At 36.4% G+C, this 20550-nt stretch overlaps 1 non-coding gene and 1 pseudogene across 1 annotated transcript; one reads left to right on the plus strand and one right to left on the minus strand.

The window, feature by feature from the left end:
* Positions 1-15389: 15389 nt before the first annotated feature.
* On the minus strand, positions 15390-15463 carry TRNAV-AAC (transfer RNA valine (anticodon AAC)). Its single transcript has one exon. It is a non-coding gene; the product is annotated as a tRNA-Val (tRNA).
* A 303-nt stretch (positions 15464-15766) lies between these two features.
* On the plus strand, positions 15767-18064 carry LOC133312858 (bifunctional fucokinase/fucose pyrophosphorylase-like; annotated as a pseudogene).
* Positions 18065-20550: the final 2486 nt, after the last annotated feature.

Raw genomic sequence — 20550 nt, forward strand, 5'->3', positions numbered from 1 at the left:
GCACTGAGGAGAAGGATTCATTGAGACCCATGAGGAACTGAAGGGCATCGTGTAGTTGTTGTGAGAGTGAAAGCTATTTTAAACCACCACAAGTGCACGGTGGCGTGGGAATGTAGGCCTGAAGTTCATCACAGAGGGTTTTGAGTTTCTTGTAGTAAGAATTGGCGTCAAGGGACCCCTGGTGAAGAGAAGAAATTTCTTATTTCAGCTAGAAGATACGTGGACCATTGGCTTGCTGAAAACAAATTCGTAAATCCTCCTAGACGTCAGAAGCATTAGGGAAATAAACCAAGCTGTCAACAATGGCCTTGGACACATAATTAAGGAAGCATGAAATGACCATTGAGTTGCAACGATTCCACGCCGAAAACAAGAGATCATAATTTGGAGGACAAGGAACAGATCCATCAATGAAACAAGATATGTTCTTGGCAGTGAGTGCCAGAAGCATAGCTTGACTCCAGGAGTTGTAATTGGTACCATCGAGAGTGTGGGTCACAAGAACTAGACCAAGGTGGTCACTCCTCTGCAGAAAATACGGGCTAGATGCATCATCCATGATGGGGAAGAGTTGGAGGAATGATCAGGGGAAGATGGAGGACGATTGATTGTTGCCCCGAGCCATCAATAAACATTTGATACCATATTAACAATAACAAATCAGCATTCCCAGTTGAAGAATGAAGGAAAAACAAAGTAAATTCTATATATTCATTCTCTCACTTGGTCTGTACAAAAGAATGAGAATATATGGAGCCAAAAGAAGGCAATAACCAACTCTGTTATAACCACTCAAGTGACGTGGCCACTAAAGGAAAACAAAATGAAAAAATAGCAAAAAAAATACAAAAATGACATACTGTAATAATATATATGGAAAACATAATCCCAAAACATGAACAAACACGATCAAAAATAAAATATTAGTTATTTTTTGTCAAGTCACCAACAAAAAATAACTAAACATTCTATGAATCTCTCGAAAGAGGAAAAACTAAACGATTGTAATATATTATTTTTAAAGAGATTTATGAAATAATTTTATCTCATGCATAAATAAAAAAATAAAAAAGTAAATAGAATACATTTTTTATTTTTTTCTCTTCTATTTAATGAATTTCACTTAATATTTATGTATTATATTAGATAAAATTATCTCATACAACAAGAAAAATACATTTCCCATTTTCAAATCATAAATGAAAAGCTTTCAAATCTTGACAAAATCAAAATTGAATGTGCACAAAAAAAAGAATGGCATCTTATGAATAGTGTGGACCCAGGATTTTTTTGATAAAGAAAAAGTAAAGAATATTATATTGTAAATAAAAATGTTTATTATATAATATGAACTTAGGAAAATCAGTTTGTCATGTTATAGAAATTACACAGTTTCATCTTGTAACAGGATCCGGTTTCGTATCCTGACTTTTTTAATAAGATACGGTTCAGAATTTTGACTTTTTTTTTAAAGCGTGAAATTCACACTTGATTTGTGTGTGCAGATAAAAACCTCTTATCATGTGACATGACAAAAAGTCACATGACAAAAAGCGAACCCATGACCTTAATATAAATCAAATAAATTCATTTAACTCGTTTACCCCTTATACTTTGATTAGATTTCAAAAAATCACCGTATATTTTCAATTGATCAATCAACATCCTTATAGTTTGTGATTGTAACAGTTTGACACATTAGTTAAAGTTTTAAATAAGAGTGTTAACTCATACTTTTTCTAAATCCAAAATTTCTAATTTTAAAATCCCTAATTTTCTACTCGTTCCCAAATTACATTCAACCCTCTTCTACAAAGTTTCTTTTCCCTTTTGAGAATATCTCTGAAACGTCCTAAATGCTTCGTTTCCATTTCACGAAGAATTGCTGAATTTAACTCTTCAATATTTAGCTTTTTAATATATTGGTATTGAGGTTTTCTCGATTCTTTGAGACGAATGGTGTTTTGATTTCTTCAAACATTCTTTTGGAGACTCTGGAACAATGTGTAGCTAACGGTAGGGGTGTTAACGAGCCGAGCCGAGCCGAGCTTTGGTCTTAACGGATCGAGCTTGTGTTCAAATGTGTCAGACTGGTCTTAGCCTGTTACCTGTTACGAATATAATATCAGCTTGTGGTATGACTCATTTACAAAAAATAAAAGCCTTGTTTAACCTGTTTAAAAATAATAAGACAACAAAAATTTATTCAAACAAAATATACAATCAACAGCACTAGTAATTCCATAAATATTTATAAATTTAATGTATATCCAAATAGCATAATATAAAATAAAATCATTTAAAAAATCTGTTTACTTAATAAAATGTGATGAAATCAATTGAGAAGAGACAGAGGGCTATTACAAGTAGTATAAAAAATTAAAAAAATAATATATGAGGCAAGCCTGAGAAGCTCTAAGGCCGAGCTTTTGAGGCCTTTTTATTAAACGAGCTTTTATACAAGTCCAAGCCTGGGTTCAACAATCAATTTTAGACATGTAAATTCATGCCTTCACGAGCCGAGCCAAAGACCCCTGTAAGGCCCCTGACTTGTTTAGCACCCCTAGCTAACGGTAGGGATTAGCAAAATAACTAAAAAATTGAATCTAATCATGCACAAAACATAAATATAATAAAATAATCATTTTTTAAAAATTAATTTATAAATCAAACCCATTTTTAAAGAATAACTAAACTGATTTTAAAAATCAGTTCAATAACGGAAGGACATGCAAAATGGAAAGCTTGTCTTTCTAGAATATGGACATGGAGACACAGCAAAATGGTCGACCCAGTGGTTAAATGGAAGAAATCAACATGCAAGCCTCATACAACGAAGACAAACAAGAAAAGAGATAACCAAGGTCACCTGGAAGAAGCTTTGACGGTAGAGTAGATCATCTTCCTGACATTCGAGAACAAAGACGGATGGAGCAGATGAGGTACAACACAAAGATACTTTCGAACTCCTCTTCTTCACCTATCACATCATCACGGGGTTAATTTCGTCCAACAAATCGTACTTTGTTTTTTAGTTCCATTTACACAAAGTTGCACACAAAAAAGAAGATCGGGAAACCATATTTCCATGGAAATTTCTGACGTTTTGGACAACCAAACGTGGGTTTCATGTTGTCCCCACCATACTTTCCCGGGTATTCATAAATAATTCGGCTACCAAACATCACCTAAATGTAAGGGTAAATATATTTTGGGTCCTCAACAAAAAATATGAAATCCATTTTAATTACTTAGAAAAAAAAGCATTTATATTAGTCCTTTTTTAGAGACTACGTGAGTCTTCTTTAAATTTTTGAAGGATCACAATTTCAAACAAACTAGAATTTCAGAGGAATTACAAATCGATTTTTTTTTTCTCTAAAAAATTAAAATGAGTTTCGTGTTTTTTTGTTGAGGATCCAAAAGATTATTTACTCTAAATACAATTTGGAAAAGAAAAAAACATTAACGATTTTCAAAAAGTATAAGTTAATACTCTTTTTAGTTAAAATTTTAATAGGTATGTCAATTTTTTACACTCAAAGTATAAGGGGGTTGATTGAATCAATTGAAAATATAATATGGTAATTTGAAATCCAAGTAAGTTGTATTTTAACCTCAATTTAATTAGAATAGGGTTATATTGACAAACTTTTTCTTTTTATAAACTTACGAACTATATTATGTATGACCGAATACTTTGCTCATGAGTGTATTACATGTCAGACATAATGTAATTTGTAAGAGTTTGTAAATAAAAAATTTGTAAATATAACCTTACCCATTTAATTATTGTCAAATCAATACACACTATAAATTAATACATTCTTGACTTCAATCACTAATCTAATTTTAAAAAACATTGATGAGCTTAAACTCGTGATGTCTTGACTCTTAACATTGAAAACTCCTTGAAAGTAAAGATTGTAATTGGCAATGGCTAAAGTCATTGTCATTGAGGTACAAAGCTTCAAAGGAAAACAAAAAGAGACGACTGCAGTTGAACTCAATTATTGAGCCACTGTTACTCCAACATTCACCTTGTCCTGATACAACACTCTTTTAAGGGTGAGATTGACCAGTGTAGCACCCATCAACTCGCACAACACACAAGAAGGCACCTAAGAAACAATTTTTGTTCATATTTGAAACAAAAAAAGAAACATTGAAAAATCTGTACTGACATATTCTTATTGTATACTGTCATCACTCACCACTCCCAAGAATGCAGTTATTACAGGTAGGACAACAAAACATTGATGCTTTGTTAGATTGACCAGTGTAGCACCCATCAACTCGCACAACACACAAGAAGGCACCTAAGAAACAATTTTTGTTCATATTTGAAACGAAAAAAGAAACATTGAAAAAACTGTACTATCATATTCTTATAGTATAGTGTCATCAGACTCATCACTCATCACTCCCAAGTATGCAGCTATTACAGGTAGAACAGCAAAACGTTAATGTTGTGTTAGAGTCACCAACACCTCTACACACAGCATGCTGCCACGTGTGACAAAGTACACATTCTAGCATGCTTTCACCATCATACACAACTGCTCCACAAACATAATTCACTTCCATCTTACTAGACCCGTTATGTTTGTAACGATCAAACAATTCAAGTGTTCCCAACACATAAACGTCAGTACCCGACTCTAGTGATTCAAGAACCTCCTCATTGTCCCTCTTGTTGGCTAGTTCTTTTATAACTGAAACCTTGAATTTCTCTGCAATGCAGTAAGTGTCCTGTAAAGCTTCTTCAACCATCTCCTTAAATTGTCCAATGGTATCATTGTTCAAAACCATCACAACATCACCACATGCGCAGCCAAAAAGGTGACAAATGTACATATTTTTTTCCTTATTGTCAATTTTTAGTGACCATTCCTTCACAAAATATTTGATGTTCACTATTGTCGCAATGTGCTTGTTTATCTCTAAATCTGGATAGTCCAGTAGCACGTGTTCATACAGAAATGTTAAATCAGAAACCAATGATGGCATTGATGACTCTACCTGGGGATCTGCAAGAGCCATTACCCCAGGGTTCACTAGGGGGCCTTCCCACGATCATCATGTCTTTGTCTTTCTCTTTCTCTTGCAGAAAACATGTTAGTAAGCAAAAAATTGAGAAGATCACTTATATTATTCATCTTTCTCGCAGTTTTTCTGTAGCAACTAATTAGTTGTATTATTTTTTCTCCATACTCAGTCTGACTGAAGTCCCTTGCCACTTTATCTAAATTTAATTCCCGAACAGCTTTGATGGCATCTTTGTATGTTTGCGGTGTTGCACCAAAACTGCCCCGGCAAAATCTATATTGCCACATACCGAACCAACAATCTCCAAATGCAACTGCTCGGAGTAAACGAAGGTTCATAGAATTTTTCTTCGAATCATCTCTCACTGAAATTTTCCTTTCATATATAAAAAATTATTCAAATAAAGATTAACTCTTTAAAGAAATGAAACTAGTATCTATTGACCCTTTAAAGAAATGAAACCGGTAACTATTGACTTATAAGAAAACGAACCTGGTAACTATATTATTATTTTTCTTACTTGCTCCAACATTGGTACAAATCCTGTCCCCGAGATTCATGATATCTGTCCCATGAATAGACTTGTGACCCGCTTCAACACCATTAATAGTAACTAAGTGCCCATATCCGGTGCAGTGAAAAACGCCATGTAAAAGATGAGACTTGTCAATAACATGACTTAAGCTCGAGTGCCACCTATTTTGGCTAGGCATGATCAGATGATAATCTCGTTTACAGATAAAGTGGTCTCCCCAACCTTCACATAACAATACAACCTTATTGGAAAATACACTAAAAAATCAGCGAATAAACAGAAAACAAAAAGATTATTGGAAAATTAAAGAATAAATAAGATTCTATGAAAATAAAATCTCTCTCTGGAAAAAAAAATCACTACGACAATGGCACGAAAAATTCTTGGGAAAGAAAGAACTAATTGTCCCTAATAAGATTCTTGAAGGAGAAATAAAAAAAATAAATAAATGAAATACTTGCAAAATTAGGAAAAGAAAACAATCTCTAGGAATTTAAATGGTCCCAAGTTACATTTACAGAAAATACAATTTATCGAAAAAAAGAAAGAAAAGAAAACATGCAATCAATCAATGTTCTTACCAACACCAACGGCAGCGATGGCAGGTGGAAGTTACGTCAAGCTTTATTTCAACAATGTATAAAGGCACCCTTAATTCCTTACAGGAGTCGAACAAGATGGTTCTCGAAACATTGTTCCCACTCCCGGAGAGTGTGTACTTCTCTGGCTGGAAGCCATCCTCAACGAAAGATCTAATCTTGAGGCGGAAGGGGTCGGAATCGGTGATGGTTGGGTAGCCGGAGCTGCCGAAGTAGCCAAACGGGAAACTCTTCGAATCCATATCCATCGCAAGCTGTAGTTCTGCACCAGAACTAATCTCATTAAATTTGAGAGACAAAATTAAATCTGCACCGGAACTAAACTCATTAAATTTGAAAGACAAAATTCAATTAACCGTTAATTTCTTGCAAGCCACAAAGAGATTGGGCACATTGAAATACATACATAAAAAATTATTCTGCAAGCCACATTTTACACAGTCACAACACAGCTGTCAAAAGGAATCCACCAACAGTGAACAAACAAACAAACTATTAATAACGATGAACCAAAAAGGAAGAGAGAATATTTCTGTAAAATGCATATTTCTCATTAACCAACAAGTAGCTACAATCAAGGCTATATATCAGCAAAGGAAAGAGAGAAAAATAACAGAACGTAAAAAGTGCACACTGCTAACAGAATGCAGACGTGCATTACATCAGTCTCACTAATTAGTTACAACAAATAACAAAATAACAGAATTACAAATAAAGAAAAAATACATATATTCTAATAGCCCCCCTCAAGATGGAGAGTGTATATTTAAAACACCCATCTTGGATAATAAAACTGAGAATTGAGAAGGCAGTAGGGACTTAGTAAACAGATCAACAAGTTGCTTGGAAGATGGAACTGGAAAAGTCTTCAAGTGACCCTTAATGATATGCTCACGAACGAGATGGCAATCGATCTCAATATGCTTTGTGCGCTCGTGAAACACAGGATTAGCAGCTATGTGTAGAGCAGACTGGTTGTCACAAAAAAGATGAGCAGGGGCTGGATGTAAAACCTTAAGGTCATGAAGCAAAGAGAAAAGCTAGAGAATTTCACAAGTAGCATTTGCCATTGAACGGTATTCAGCCTCTGTGGAAGAACGATACACGGTCGTCTGTTTTTTTTATTTCCAAGAGATCAGGGAGTCACCAAGAAAGATACAAAAACCTGAAATGGAGCGACGACTATCTGGACATGCTGCCTAATCAGAATCACAGAAGGCATTCAACTGGATGAGAGATGATGATGAGAAAAAAAGACCATGTCCAACAGTGTGTTTGATGTACCCAAGAAGCTTATAAGCAGCCTGAAGATGTGGGAGACGAGGGGAAGCCATGAACTGACTTAAATGGTTGACAACATAACAAATGTCAGGCCTGGTAATTGTGAGATATAGGAGACGCCCAATAAGACGACGATAGGATGCCGGATCAGGAAGGAGATCACCAGCAGCAGCAGAGAGTTTGAGACCAGCATCCATGAGAGTATTGCGTGGTTTGCAGCCTAAATGTCCAGAGTCCGTCAAAATATTCAGTGCATATTGATGCTAACGAATGGAAATGCCTTTGGAGCTACGAGCAACCTCAATACCAAGGAAATATTTTAAGCAGCCCAGGTTCTTTAATTTGAACTTGCTATGCAAGGCTTGTATAAGAAGCTGCACCTCATTAGCATTATTAGAAGCAAGGATTATGTCATCAACATAAACTAAAATTGCAATAAAAGAAGTATTTGTAGATCGAATAAAAAGGGAATGATCAGACTGTGATTGACCAAAACCAAGCTGTAATAATGTGCAGGAAAACTTAGCAAACCACTGCCTGGAAGCCTGACGAAGACCATAAAGAGACTTGTGGAGGAGACAAACTGTATTCGGAGGTAAAGAAGAATGTTGAGGAGAAAACCTAGGTGGGAGAGTCATATAAACCTCCTCAAGTAACTCCCCATGAAGGAATGCATTGTTGACGTCCAGTTGAACAAGGGACCAGTTGTTAATTGCAGCAAGAGCCAATAAAACCTGCACTGTAGACAGCTTTGCTACAGGAGAAAAAGTTTCCAAGAAATCGATTCCTTCTTGCTGTGTGAAACCCTTTGCAACCAGCATTGCTTTGTATCTCTCAAGAGAGCCATCGGAGTTGTATTTGACCTTGTACATCCATCTACAACCAACTGGATTCTTACCTGGAGGCAGAAACTACAGACCATGTTTTGTTCAATTCAAGAGCTGAAAGCTCATCAGCCATAGCTGCTTGCCATTCGGGCAGTTGAGAAGCCTCAGTGTATGTATGGGGCTCAAAATGAGAAGAAATGGAATTAATAAAAGCGGCATGAGAGGCAGACAGTCGGTGATAGGAGAGGGAATTAGACAAGGGATGTTTAGTGGATGAGGAACAAATATAATCACGAAGGTGAGGAGGAGGGTTACGGGATCTGTTAGGCCGTGAAACAGGGGAATCATCTGAAATGCTAGGCGAAGGTAAAATGGGGACATAATTGGGTAATGTGGAAAACTCAGTATGAAAAAAAGAAGCAGAAGAGTTTAAAGCAAAAGGAAAAATGTGCTCAAAAAATACAACATCTCGGGAAATAAAGGTGCGATTGAACTGCAAGTCAAGAAGCTTATAGCCTTTGTAACCAGAGGGATACCCGAGAAATATTGCAGGAAGAGCACGAGGGGAGAATTTATGAAGAGGTTTGGGAAGTGTGGAACTATAACAAAGGCAGCCAAAGGTGCGAAGGTGGGTATAGGATGGGGGCTTATGGCAGAGAAGCTCAAAAGGAGACTTAGAAGAAAGAAGAGGAGATGGGGTTCGATTGATCAAGTAGACTGCTGTAAGGACACAGTCCTGCCAGTATTGTAAAGGGATAAAGGACTGAAAGTGTAAGGCACGGGCAACATTGAGGAGATGTTGGTGCTTGCGTTCGACAACAGAGTTCTGCTGGGGACGATCAACACATGAATGAAAAATTTGAATGCCTTTCGAAGAATAGAAGGAAGAAAGGTGAAACTCAGGAGTATTATCGCATCTGAGAGACTTGATGGAAGAATTATATTGTGTGTGAATCAGAGTGTAGAATGCAGGAAACACAGAAGAAAAATCAGACTTACAACGAAGAAAATAAAGCCAGGTGAACCGAGTTGAATCATCAACTATGGTTAAAAAATATCGTGAACCTTCAACAGATGGGGTATTAAAGGGACCCCAAATATCACAGTGTAAGAGATCAAAAAGAGAAACAGAAAGCTTAGGATCCAAAATAAAAGGAAGACGTTTTTGCTTAGCCAAAGGGCATACAGAACAATGATGTGAATCAGGTAAATTTTCAGAAAAACCCAAAATACATTTCATTGAATTTAAAACAGAAAATGAAAGATGACCGAGTCTGGAGTGCCAGAAAGCTGGGTCTTTTACAGATAAAGAAAAACACAGGGGAGGGGGAACATGCACAGGGGAAAAAGGTGTTTACTATCAAGAATATAAAGATCACCATGTTTTCTAGCAATCCCAATCATCTTTGCTGAAGCACGGTCCTGAAGGAAGCAATGAGAAGAGGAAAAATTAGCAATGACAGGAGAATCACGTGTCAAAGCACCAATGGAAAGAAGATTGAAATGGAAAGAAGGAACACACAAAACATCAAGTAGAGTAAGAGAATCTGAAATAAAAATGGAACCCACAGTGGAAACATTTTCAGTGGAACCATTTGGAAAAGAAACCAAAGAATTAGAAGGGGAAGAGGAAGTGAAGAGTGTGGGTGTGATGCAAACATGGTGCGTAGCACCGGTGTCCAAAACCCAAGAAGTCGAGGGGAAGGAAACGAGAGACGTACCACTAAAACTGGCCACCGAAGGAGAGGATTCAACGACGGTAGGAACACAGTGGTAGGAGGAGATGCAGAACTCTGTTGGATAAACGACAAGAGGTGGTTGTATTGTATGGGGGTGAAAGCTAGCGGAAGGTCAGCAGCTGAGGGACGAGAATTAGGGTTGGGAAGAGAATTGGGGGTGAGGGACACTGAGTGAATGGGATGGGCCTGAGGTGGGTGAGAAAATGTATTGGGCCGGGTACTTTTGGGCTTGTAGCCAGGTGGGTATCCATGAAGTTTAAAGCATTTCTCACGAGTGTGGCTCGAAATGTGACAGTAGGTGCAGACAGGCCTGGTACGGCGTTGTGCAATGGCAGCCATGGAAGGTTCTGTGTTGGTGACTGAGTTCAAAAGAGGAGGATCAGGAACGACAGATGGAGGTAGCGAAACAGAGAGCTGGCGTTGGCGTTCCTCTTGAAGAACCATGGAGAAGACCTTAGCAAGGTTGGGCAGTGGCTCAATCAACAAGATCTGAGCTCTAGCTGAGGAGAAGGAATCGTTGAGTCCAATCAAAAATTGAAGAACGTTGTCCTGTTCCCGACGAGTAGACATCTCACGAAGTGTGCCACAAGTGCAATAAGGCAGAGGGAGATAGTCCTGAAGCTCATCCCAGAGAGATTTGAGCTTAGTGTAATAAGCATTAACATCCAACGATCCTTGACACAGAGAGGATATTTGCTGCTTAAGTTGAAAAATTCTAGGGCCACTGGCTTGGGAGAATCTGGTTTTCAAATCACTCCAGACCTCATAAGCGTTTGAAACATACAAAAGGCTGTCAGCAATTTCCTTGGAAACAGAATTTAAAATCCAAGAAATGACCATGGAATTACAACGATTCCAGGTTGAAAACAAAAGATCAGATGCAAGAGGTCGAAGAACAAAACCATCAACGAACAGTAATTTGTTTTTAGCAGTCAGGGCAAGAAGCATCGAACGATGCCATGAATTAAAATTGGAGCCGGAAAGAGTATGAGAGACCAAGATTAAACCAGGATGGTCTCCACTCTGTAGAAAATATGGGCTATAAGAATCGTCCATCGAAACAGACGATCCAGTTGAGTCAGTGGGAGCTGGACGATTGGCGTTGTTGCCACGAGCCATTAGGAGAAAGCAGAAGCTAGAAGAAAACTACTGATACCATATTAATAACGATGAACCAGAAAGGAAGAGAGAATATTTCTGTAAAATGCATATTTCTCATTAACCAACAAGTAGCTACAATCAAGGCTATATATCAGCCAAGGAAAGATAGAAAAATAACAGAACGTAAAAAGTGCACACTGCTAACAGAATGCAGACGTGCATTACATCAGTCTCACTAATTAGTTACAACAAATAAAAAAATAACAGAATAACAAATAAAGAAAAAATACATATATTCTAATACAAACCATAAGCTCAATCAAACCAAAATTCCACATCCACCCATACAAAGGCAAAATCAACACCACAACCAACATAGTGCACATCAGCTTAGCTTGAATATTCAGCAAAATAGAGCATATAATACCAAAACTACAGATCAATAATATTGAACCATAGGCGGAAGAAATCAGCGTAAACCAAAGAATGGTGGTAGAGTGGCTTCGAGAAAGCTTGCTCGAAGATGGCAATGGGGTTCAGTCGGTGAACATGGTCAAGGAGTGAGGGAGATGGAAACATGGTAAATTTGAAAGAGGAAAATCAGAGAAAAGAAAGGAAATAGGATGGGATGTTGAGGGACAATGAGTAAAAATTTCCAGAATAAGAATTAAAATCAAGTTAGGGTATGAACTCCAGACTTGATTTAAAACCCAATCGGTGATGAGAATGCCTCCAAAATAGAACTGAACCAAGGTGAAGCTGCGAATAACCAGCTACAGATGCCTCCAAAATGGATTGGGAACAAGGGAAATGAGAAGAAACGAGGGGGACAATAGAAGGGCAACAGGTACCGGGCTGGTACGTATGAGTTGGGTTAGAGAGAGTTTGGGACCAAACACTCAAAAGTGGGCTTTTTGACCCTTATAACCTTTTTTTAATAATTAATTACCAAATTGACCTTGATTATAAACTATTTCAAAAATTTAACCTCCCCAACAAACATAACACCAATCTGTCCCTGTTTGACCGTTGACCACCAAACCTACCCGGGTACACCCCTCCCTACCCAGGTACTTTTTGAAATTTTGTACTTACCCGGGTAGGGAGGGGTGTACCCGGGTATAGTTCTTCAATCTGAGAAAATGGTTGAATTATTTACCCGGGTAGGAAGGGGTCTACCTGGGTAAATCTCTACCAGAAGCCTATTATCTCATCATTACGTTTCCTAATTCAATTTGGAAGATTTTTTACCATTTGATGATTTTGGCATTCTTCATCTCTTCCTTCACATTGATAAGTTCATCAATATTGGTTGCAACAAACTCTAATGATTCGACAACCTCGAATATTCCCCAACAACAACAGCAACCCATGCCTCATCATGGAGACATGGATAACCTATTAACACTTCTCTTCCGTGACCTAACAAATGAAGGCCTCATGAGCAAAACGCAGCGCAATAAGGCTATTTTTCTGAGCAACAATGTAAACGACATGAACATTAACGGAGAAGGGTTTCAGGTTGTCACAGACTACAACATGGACCACATTTCCTTAAACGACTTGGAGAAACAGAGCACGATACTCGACGACACGGTTGACTTCGTCTTCGCATCTAACTTACCCGCAGCTTCAGGAATGTTTGGCTTTGTATGGAAAGTTAAGAGATGAAGGCGTTGCAATTCATCAGTGGTGGGGTTAGTTAAATTAGTTTGTTTTAATAGAAATTAACACAAAGAGGAGGAGAGAGTAGTGTTAATGTTTATGAAGATGAAAATTAAGACTTGCGAAGAACTATTTTCCCAGATTTACCCGGGTAGACCCCTTCCTACCCGGGTAAATAATTCAACCATTTTCTTAGATTCAAGAACTATACCCGGGTACACCCCTCCCTACCCGGGTAGGTAAAAAATTTCAAAAAATACCCGGGTAGACTTGGTGGTCAACGGTCAAACAGAGGCAGATTGGTGTTATGTTTGTTGGGGAGGTTAAATTTTTGAAATAGTTTATAATCAAGCTCAATTTGGTAATTAATTATTAAAAAAGGTTATAAGGGTAAAAAAGCTCTCAAAAGTGGGCAAAAAAAAATTAATACATTGTTTTTTAATAAAATATTACCAAGATATAGTCATTTTAAATGTAAATACAAATTTATACCGTTCAAACACGCGAGGGGTGTGATATGATGGAGAGAGATAAATCTCAGTGATAGCGTGACTTATCAGGTGTTGACACGTGGCATAAAAAAATTAATAATTTGATCGTAAAATTTTGGAAGTCCATAACTTTTGACTCGAGTGTCCGAATTAGGTAAAAAGATTGTATTCCACATAACTTTTCGAGATCTACGCAATGACACCTCATTGCATATTTTGTCTCTAAAAAAAATTCGAATTTACAATAATATTATTATAAGAATATTTAAACCTAGATTAATAAAGAAAAAATCACTGTTATGAATCATGATTAAAAACATTTCTAGTAAAGATTATTATGATTATGGTACAATTGTTTCAAATTGAAATTATATTTATAAGAGACAAAACTTCAACTTAATAACATCATTCACGATCACAAATATAAAATATACAAAATAGAGAACAAAGAAGCATTTTTTTAAAAAAATGGCGTGTCCGGGTTTTGTAGCTATCAGCAATACATAATTTAAATATTTCAACAAAATAAAAAATAGATATTTATGTAGAGACCCAGAATAATAAACAAGGGTTTATCATCTATCATTTAACATGACCACAAAAATTTTCCTACACACACAACATTTTGTGGGGCCCGCAGCAAAAAAAAAAAAAAACTTCGACACGCAAAACGAATCTCTATAACATAACACAATCACTTTTCCTACAACATAACTCTTATAAAACCCAATAAACAAACATTAAGCATTAGTTTCAGGGCAGAAGGAACAAATTCTACGCTATTTTTTTTTTATAACCTTGAAATTATATAATACAAATTCTTAGAATATATATGTATATATATATTCTAAGATTAAAAACTAAAAGAAATTATTTATTTTTTTAAAAGGGTGAAATTATGTATTTTTTTAAAGACTTTCTTACCTTATAAAATAGAAAAATAATTTTCTCATTTTACATTCACAATTAAAAGGTGGGATCTATCTTGATTTTTAATTTTCTCACTTTTTTGTGGATCACACTCATATATTGTGTATGTAACATAAAAAAATATTATGAATGTAAAATGAGAAAATTAATCCCCTATAAAATATGTACTAAAGCTAAAATTTAAGGAGAGAAGGATGGGTGCCCTTGTTTATTCTCACATGTTATTATTATTTTTTCTTTTTTATTATCTCTTTTTCTCGTCTATGAAGAGTCCTTCCTCACTTCTTACATGCGTTTCAGACACCAATATCAGCTTTGTGCAAGCAGGAGGAGGACCGCTCTTGCTTCATTTTACCAAATAATGGAAAAATTCTTTGTCATTTTAAATGACATAACACTCTGTCTTTTTAAGAGAAAGACAGACACAGAAAAATAATTTTTATTTAAATTTTAAATTAAAAAAACCACCTGTTATGGACTCGTATAATGAGCGCATTAAGTGGTAAGCTCAATCAAAGGCAATCTAAGATACGGATTGATATTAACAAAAGGATAGATATCCACCAAGGATACTAATCCTAATACGAAAGCATAGCAAATAGGCGTAGGCCCTCGTCAGAGATACCAAAGGCCCATCCACACTACCACAGGTAACCTCTGTAAATAACGTAAACCCTGAACCTTAATTTTGAGTACTTGTGTGCCTAGATCGCGGTAATAAAGAGCGAGGGCATGCATGGCATTGAGAGTGGCAGATCGGGATCCTATCGCCTTGCTGGTCGGGTACGGCGACGGTGATAATGGAGGTGGAGATCCGAGCCATACGCTTGGCCCGGTTGAGTTGCCAATTGTACAATTGGGCTAGCAGCAGTAAGGACGATGGCATCCCAAGTGGGAAACCCTAGATGGGTGTCGACAACCTTAGATGGTACCATGATTTCCGCAGAAGGGAAGCTAACTCCTCCTTCTCTTTCGCCCTCGTACTCCTTGTCCTAGTCGTCTCCATTTGTTTCTATCTGGTGACTGTTGTTTCGTGATCAGAGAGAGAGTACGAGGAGAGAAGACGACCAAGACCAATGGCAATAATCGCCCCTCTTCTTTTCTTTTTCACCTTTTCCCGAGAAAATAACTGCCTTAAGTGAGGAAACAAAAAACAATGAAAAAAACTAATATGGCTTCGCCCGGGTTCGAACCGGAGACCTTCAGTGTGTTAGACTGACGTGATAACCAACTACACCACGAAACCAGATGTGATAATGTAACGTTTACTTTTAAATAAACCTTTTTTTTTTGTATACATTTATAGAACCAAGTTTATGCGTTTAGTGTTTGTCATTTTAAATGAAATAAGTTCATTTTTTCTGTTCTTGGATTTTATGGTTTTTAACTTGTTTTTAGTACCACCGAAAGCACATTGTACAATAATCCTGTCACATTTTGTGTATGCTTGGATTTTAAGGTTATTAACTTGTTATTAGTGATGTCACATTTTCCTCATGATCCTGTTGTTTTATTGTAAATGATGCCCTTCACTGTTTTACAGGAGTCAACAACTACCACAAATGACAGTGATGATTCTCTTCTGCCAATAAATAACTTGATTGCTAAAAAGCATTATTCTATTGCTGCATGCTGGAGGTGATTCAAAAAGGGTGCCATGGGCAAACCCTCTGGGAAAAGTATTCCTCTGCCTCTTCCCTTCGCAGGAGGAATGTAACCATGACTGGTGATGTTCTCCCATGTTTTGATGCATCGGTCATGACTCTTCCTGAGGACACTTCGTGCATCATCACTGTTCCAATCACCCTTGATATTGCTTCAAACCATGGAGTAATTGTTGCAGCTAAAACTGAACATTCAAGTCATAATTATGCAGTCAGTTTAGTAGATAATCTTCTACAGAAACCTTAGTTAAAAGTAAAGCAGTTCTAGTTGATGTTAGAGCACTTCTTGATACTGGAATAATAGCAGTTAGACGTAAGGCGTGGTTGGAGCTTGTTACACTTCCATGTTCCAGTCAGCAAATGATTTCAGAGCTCCTGAACAGCTGAAAGGAGGTATACTACACTGATTATTATTAACATATTATTTGGTTCTATGGATTGAAAAGAAAGGAAAGTAATGGATAAATAAATTCTGTTATACTTTTGTATACAGGGAAAGAAAATAAATTGATAGATACTAAATTTATTTTATTTTGAAAAAAAATATTATGGAGTTACTTGGGTTTTAGAATTATGTACATTGATAATTGAATCATTTATTGGTTTTGATATGTAACTATTTATTGAGGTGAAGAATGGCAGCTAATCTAAAAAGTAGATATGTATATTCTGATACTTATTTGGGACCGCATATTTGCTGCGGTGGCTTCTTTCTAAACTGTCCACTTATGGATAAAGTATTTTTTTTTTTGGGGGGGGGGGAAGGGGTGTGATGTGGTATCCTCACATTTATTTTATTTTCTGTTGCATGATACAGTAAAAGACATGGGAAGATGCTCTTCCATGCGCTGCTTTCCTTTCGTCACACACAGTTTCATTCCACCAAACAAATCATGGATTTGTAAATGTTATTAATACAACAAGTCTACACATTTTTTTTCTACTGAAGCATTCAATGCTCGTATTCATTTGTGGAACAATTAAAGTATTTTATCTAAGAATAAATGCTGTGTGTTGTGCAGATGAGTTTATATGAAGATCTGGTTGCTGCCTTGGTAAAACCTAATTAGTATCTGCATCTGCATCTGCATCTGCATCATTCCTCTTATATCTATATAAAAATTTATTTTCATATATTATTCCATTACAGATGATTTGTTGCTCTTGCATTTTGGGACCTCAAATGAAGTTTTAGATCACCTCAGTGGCGTTGGTTCAGAACTAGTTGGTAGAAGACACCTGTGTTCTATTCCAGAAACCACTGCGTCTGACATTACAGCACCTGCTATTATTCTTTCTAGTTATATTTCACCTGGCGTATCAATTGGCGACGATTCTCTCATATATGATTCATCTATATCTGGTGGAATACATATTGGCTCCTTATGTATAGTGGTTGGAGTCAACATCTCTCTAGATGACTATATAAGCAATGAAGATTCAATCAAGTTCATGCTTCCAGATCGCCATTGTCTGTGGGAGGTTCCCTTGCTTGGAAGTAGTGAGCGAGTCCTAGTATATTGTGGCCTTCATGATAACCCCAAAAGTTCACTTTCTAGAGATGGTACATTTTGTGGGAAAGTGAAACCTGGAAGAAAGTTTTATATGATTTAGGTATTCAAGAAGGTGACTTATGGGGGTCATCAGGCACTGATGAAAAGTGTTTATGGAATTCAAAAATATTCCCCATACTTCCTTATGGTCAAATGCTTAGGGTTGCAATGTGGTTGATGGGCTTGGCTAAACAAAAAACTGAAGACATTCTTTCTTTGTGGAAATCTTCTCGATGCATCAGTCTGGAGGAGTTGCATAGATCAATTGATTTCTCAACAATGTGATAGGTTCTAGTAATCATCAAGTTGATCTTGCAACAGGAATCGCAAAAGCTTGCATTAGCTATGGAATGCTGGGGTGCAATTTGTCCCGATTACGCTAAGAAATTCTTCAAAAGGAGGGTTATGGAGTTGAAATATGTAAGGGTTTCCTAGCTATGTGTACAAAAGTTCGGGAGCAAAACTCTAATATACTTCCTAAAAGCCGAGCATACCAGGTGCAAGTTGATCTTCTTGGAGCTTGCAACAATGAAAGGGCAGCATGCGATTTGGAGCACAAAGTTTGAACTGCTGTGGCCTGTGGCTGATGAAACTGCTTCAGCAGTTAGATATGGATTTAAAGGTATGTGATTTAATCATGCCTCCAGATGCCATTTTCATGAAACTAAATTTGCAATCAGTTCAGTGCTTATTATTATTATTTTATTTTTTTGGGAGAAGCAGGCAGGAATTTTGGTACATCTTTTGTGACTCGACTTTTGCTTTAGTTATTAGAGAAAACATAAACATGATTCATTTAAGGATTTTGGCTCAAACTTAGGATAAGCTATCTAGATAAACGCTTATGAGCAAGCAATTTTAAATTAATATTCAGAGCAAGGATCATTTGCTTTCAACTTGCTAGTTTTAACTTCAGAGGCATAATGAATTGCATTTTATCCTCCATGATATCGTACTTATTAGCTTAATTAGTTTAAAACTATAAGCTACCTGTTGGCATCAAAATAATCTAGTTACCAGTTTCATTTCTTTAAAGAGTTAATGTTTATTTGATTTTTTTTTATATGACAGGAAAATTTCAGTGACAGATGATTTGAAGAAAAATTATATGAACCTTCGTTTACTCTAAGCAGTTGCATTTGGAGATTGTTGGTTTGGTATGTGGCAATATAGATTTTGCTGTGGCAGTTTTGGTGCAACACTGCAAACATACAAAAAAGCCATTGAAGCTGTTCGCAAATGAAATGGCAAGGGACTTCAGTAAGGCTAAGTATAGAGAAAAAATAATTCAAATAATCAGTTGCTACAGAAAAACTGGGAGAAAGATGGATAAGTGATCTTCTCATATTGTTGCTTACTGACAAGTTTTCTGCCAGAGAAAGTCAAAGACATGATGATGATCGTGGCAAGATCTATAATGACCCTAACTGGTAAATCTTAGTTAGAGATTTAATTTAAGGATTTAAATGCCATAATTAGATTCAGTGAGCGATTTCGAGTATTTTGACTGTAATCATGACTATGTTATGAACAATGCGTTCTGCCGGAGAATTTACAGTTTTGTGAATTAACCGGTAGAGCTTAAAATGAGCAAAATAATTTTAGGAACATAATTTGAAAATTCTGATGACAAATATGAGTTCAGAACGAAAAATTATATAGTCTGGCACTTTCCGTGAAAATCTCGTGAATAGTGTTCTACCGGGTATTTTGTACTGCTGTTTAAGCAACCGGTAGAGTCCAGAAATAAATAATTGATGAAATAAGAATAAAAAAGTCCAATATATGCCAAGCAAGTCAATATAGGCCCAAGAAAATGATAAGTTTATAAGTTTTAAGTTTCGTAAGTAAAGGAAGTACAATTAGTGATGCACAGTGCATTTCGTCAAAAACGGTGCAAAAACCATACTGTGAATTATGAATATTGTTACTTAGGAAATAAAAATTAATTTAAATGACTTTAGAAAAATAAAAATATATCTGTAGCTTTAAGTTAAGTTCCGGGTCAATTAAGTAAAAATACGCGATAGAAAAACAACCGGGTAAAAGGGCCACATGTGCTTAAAAGCTTAAGTGACTCAAATGAGCACTATTCAAAATCAGCTCTCTCTCCTCTCTTCCTCAAAGAAGCCGAGCTGCACTTGGTGAAAAGGGGGGGTAGGGTTTGGTTCTTCATTTCTTTGATTCTCACTCCAAAGTTAACCAAATCACAAGTCCCACTACTTGAAATCGATGGGAAACCACCCAATGAGTCCATCCCACCCATTTATTTGAGCTATCATTGGTTGTGTGAGGAGATATTTCCTTCCCCAAATTCGTGTACTATTCATCAAGAGGGCAAAATGAAGTTTTTGATGGAGATTCTCTTGGTGTAGGTCTTCTAGGCTTTGGGTAGTTGATTTGAGGTAACAAACCTCTATTTCCATGATGTTGTTTTGATTATTTAAGTTATAAAATTGTGTATATGCCTTGGGTGGAAAAGCATGATGTGTTAAAATATGTATTGATGAGGAATAATTGATATTTTGATGTATAAAATGAAAATAAGCATTTGTATGTATGTAAAAAAATTAGAAAAAAAAAATCCTATGATTTCCTCTACATGTTCGGCCATCATAGATGAAGAGTAGGTTGTTGTGCAAAATTTTTATCTTAAGTATTAGGAAGGTTTAAGGTGTAGGAATTAAGTGGAAATTTGATAAATTAGTGAGAATGCCAAAGTGGGAAAAATTATATGAAATATGCCCTTAGGTTTAGGCCTTGTGGGGCTTTGGAGGGACTTTATGCTCCAAAAATTAAGTTGGAACCTTATGAAAACATGTATTTGTATGTGTAAGTTACGTGTAAGTGAAGAAAAAGAACCTTTGTCTATGTCCTTGTAGTGTTCGACCTAGAGGGTGGTATAGGAGTATATTTTGTTACATTTTATTGTAAATAAAATGTGTTCTAATTCATTGTATAAAATTGATGAGTTAAGAAGTGAAATGACTCGAAAAATGGTTGAAAAATACCTTGATTTCCTAAGGGTATGTCCGCGGCGTTTGAAGTAAAATGGCATGAATGATATTGAAAATTCTCAAGTGAATACTTGATTAAAATTAAAGAATGCTAACGAG

Source organism: Gastrolobium bilobum, unplaced genomic scaffold (genome assembly GCF_033153095.1).
Source record: "Gastrolobium bilobum isolate Gb01-03AN ecotype WA unplaced genomic scaffold, APGP_CSIRO_Gbil_v1 utg12574, whole genome shotgun sequence".
Classification (NCBI taxonomy): Eukaryota; Viridiplantae; Streptophyta; class Magnoliopsida; order Fabales; family Fabaceae; genus Gastrolobium; species Gastrolobium bilobum.